A 4,266-nucleotide genomic window follows, 5' to 3' on the forward strand; every position below is an offset into this window, starting at 1 on the left:
AAATATTTATTAGATCATTAGCTTAATTGTGGTGATATTTGCATGGATATATATGTAGTTCCGAACTTATAAAATTGTGCATTTTAAATATAAGTAGTTTATTAGTTTATTATACATCTTATATACCTCAATAAACCTGTTTCTAAAAATACAGGGAATTTATTTTTATAAGCACTAATAAAGTAGTTCTTGACATTTGGGAGCTGGCCTAGCAATATCAGCTAGGCGTTGATGTTGCTAGGAGCTGGCCTGTCAGTGACATCTGGTCCTTGCAGTTATCCTCTTGAAAATAAACAATTTCACAGAACATCAACACCAAACAAGGCTACTCTGTGGTGGTAATTGATCAAAAAAAAGGTGACTTCATAATCCTCTAATCCTATCTGAACATGGAAAAAATTGGAACATTGTCCAAACAACAAAAATTCCAAATATCCCCTTCTTCTGGCTGACACAAATGATTGCTGCTTTCTAAGCAGTTACAGCTTTAGCCTTGCTCTATTCCTCCTTCCATCCCATGAAGATTAATTAAGATAACCAATCATAGAATTATTTCCATTTCTGGACAGCATGCAAAGAGCAAAGCCATTCATCCTGAAACCCACCCCCTAACCACATAACTAAAGTCCATATCTTATAATAAATTCTTTCTAATGCTCTCTTAGTGAACTAATACATAATTCCACCTTCTGTTCAGCACCTATTGTTGCAAGGAGCAATAATGCGTTCAGTACAATTAATGGGTTCAACCACAAGTTTGTTATTACTGGTGGTCTTTGGTTGGAGGGCATTGACTTTGGTGACAAAGTACTTGGAACAGACCTCACAATTGATTTTATGTCATCATTGTAGACCAAATTTAGAGACATACAAACAAAAAGAAGACGTTGTAAAAATGTAGAAATAAAATTATGTGACTGAATAAAAGAATGCATATGTAGTCAAAATAATGATCAGGTAAGTTTGAAGGCAAAGGCAAAATGTAGTTCTCCAGAAAGCAGAATGCTTGAGAAATAGAGATTAAATCATATGAAACTTCCTTTCCTTGAAACAGGAAGTGTAATAGGTCAAACATAAATCAAATAGATTTTGTGTGGCCATGCCTAGTTAGGGAAAAATAGATGCAGTAGGTAGAATTAGACCACTTCTCAACTTTTGTAGACTAAGAAACATTATCAAATTTCTGAAGACAGTCTCCAAGAACTTCTAAATGAATATATATATATAGAAGACACAGCAATAGAAAGTAAAGTCAAATGAGCCTTTTGGGAAAAAAAAAAAAAATGAGAGGAGATTTTTAATCCAATAAAAAGAATCACCTCTTTGAATTGGAATTCGATCTTTTTGTAACTGTTTCTTATAACTTCACTTCACACACTGTAACAAGGTAAAGACACCTTGGAAGGAACTGGCACCATTGTGGCAGAGTGTATGTGTGCCTTTGAGCTATTTCTAAGAGAGTTTTCAATCAGCCAAAGCATAATAAAAGGAATAGAGGCAGCCTTGGCAGTGTAGCATTAGAAGGCAGCAAAAGGGATGCCAAGTCTGGCAGCAGAGGGAAAGGCTACAACCAGTAATTAGTAGGAGCATTGCTTTGCAATCCTTCTCAGAGAAAGGGTGCTTAGTGGGAAATCACTCTTTTTGGGGTCCTATTTGAAGGAATGTTGTCTCTGCCCACTCACTTATTTGTCAGAACTCACACCCATGACATTCACAGTTAGCCTGCAAACAACTCTATTGGACACAGCCCATTGTCTTTCCCTTCACTGGAAAAATGTGCCCATAGAGAGACCCTTCAGCAATTGCAGACCTTGGATCTGTAGCACAGGTGGAGCTTGAACCTAATAGCCTTGCAAGATGTGTTCCAAAATTAGATTGCCACTGCAGGGCTTTTAATTATTCTTCCTTTCCATATGTCCCTTATTTGTTCAGCCCATGTTTCACTGATTCCAGTGACATTTCAGATGTGTGTGCTCTGTTTCATTCCCATAGCTCCCCAAAAGGCTGTCTATACTTTCTGGTTATGCTAGCCTCATTCAGCTAAAGAAATTGATAGTTTTGTATATGCTTCCTGGGCCTTTCTTTCTTCTTCATATTTGCATAGGATATGAATTGCCTATTCCAGGTGGTGAGACAACAACAAATAATACCTTCCCCACACATGTGATTCTGCACTTAAGAAAGTGCAGGCAGAAAAGGTGTAGCCTAATTATTTATATATGTATATTTTATGTCCCCCAAACCACCTATATTCCTCTTTAGTGACTCTTTTTTATGCTGGGTGCATGATAAGATGGGATCTTGGAAGACACCTAGAAACAAAATATCTGGTGATGCTGCCTTGGCTTTTAATATTTTTCTGCTGATAATTGGATTTGTGAGTACTGAGTCATGTAACACATATGACCTTTACTGATTTGATCTGTTGCGATGAATGTAAAACTTGATTGACATATAAACTACATTTTTATTTTACCATAAAATACTATCATAGCTCTGCAAACTCAGAAATTCCACATACCTCTCTGCTGAGGCTACTGGAATTTCTACTTTGAAGAGACTCAGCCACCAGCTAGGATGCATTGTCTCTGTGCATTTTTCCTTTCCTTTCAATTCCACCTTCTTATGTGCACCCTAAGGTAAGGACAGAACCTTTAGTGATATAAACAGTGATTAAGTTCAATTTACTTATCATTTATTGAATACCTGTTTGTACAAGGCATATAAGTGCCAAGGATAGAAATGTGAATAATATATAGCACAACCTAATATTACATTGACATTTCCTCATAAAGTAAAGTCAGTGTTGAACATGCTTTCAAAGATAAAATGAAGATGACATTTCAAACAAAGATTTGGAATGGAACCATTCATAATTTGGAGGACATAATTAATAGTTTCTATAACCTATTTCACAAGTCACTGTCCAGTAAAGAGTGGAAAGTGCTTCTTATTGCATAAAGGAGTAATACACTCTTAGTCTAGAAGCTTTAAGATTTGTTTAGTGCCCCTAGCCAGGTACATATAGAATGTAAATTAAAGTGAATTCCTTGTATCTCAGAACCCCTTAGTTAGTTAATTTTTAGGGAAATCATGCATGCAACTTTTCTATTAAGTCCATCAACTATGATCTATAGGACTAACATGAAAACCAGTCCTAGTAGAAACCACCTTTTCTGAAATCATGCTGTTTAAAATTCCTTCAAATTTCAGTCTATGTGGAGTTGGTAAATGAATGTAAGGTTATATTAAGAAAATCTTTCAAAATGTAGTAAAACAGCTATGGCATGCATAGATATGTGTAAACTCATTCAATACTGTTATTTTTGCATTCACATAACTGTAACTAGAATTCTAAATTCTACACACTTTAAGCATATATAATTATTTAAAACAACTAAAGAAAATGGTAATACTGATATCACCTTATTTTGTGTTTTATTATATCTGTCAACAGGATCTGAAGAATATAAAGATATTAAATACATACATACATATATACATAAATAGCAAATTAATTAAACAAAAACATGAACTATTATTTTACTTAAAAATATATACATATTTATCTCTATAGAGAAAATATATATATATATATATATATATATATATATATATATATTCTTCATACTAATGAGAGCTGCTGCTATACATAGTTGTAACAATTGTAAAGGGTTAAACAACAGAGGAGTATGGAGACCCGCAGTGTACACTCACATAAGTCTTTAATACAGTTTATGGTACAGCAGGAGAAGAAAGCACAGGCAAATAGCAAAAGGCCCAAGTCATCCAGGCACAGATCTCAGATCCCTTTGTCTGTCACATAGGAGATGTTTCATCTTCTGATCGTGAATCAATAAAATATTTGTGAAATATCTTGATCTCAGTTTTGCTAAGGAACAATTTTGCTAAAGGGCCTTCTATATCCCAATGGTCACCTTGCTAAAACTAGGTACAAACCACCATCATGTACCATGATTTATTTAGCCAGTCCATTCTCAAAGGACATTTACATTGGTTCAATTGAAATTGGTTCAATTTCATTGTTATTTTTACAAGCACTTCAAGGAGAGCTTTGGTTTTTCTTAATATCTGAGACAGCAAAGCTTAAAGCTTTAAAAGATCTATTCTTAGAGCAACATTGTGTAAAATATAGTACACTTTGCATTAAATATTGTTTGAGAAATAAATATAATTCTAGGATATCTACTGAGGTTTCTCTATAGGTATATGTTTGGGCCTACATAGCACAACACTTGTATAATA

Source organism: Choloepus didactylus, chromosome 1 (genome assembly GCF_015220235.1).
Source record: "Choloepus didactylus isolate mChoDid1 chromosome 1, mChoDid1.pri, whole genome shotgun sequence".
Classification (NCBI taxonomy): Eukaryota; Metazoa; Chordata; class Mammalia; order Pilosa; family Megalonychidae; genus Choloepus; species Choloepus didactylus.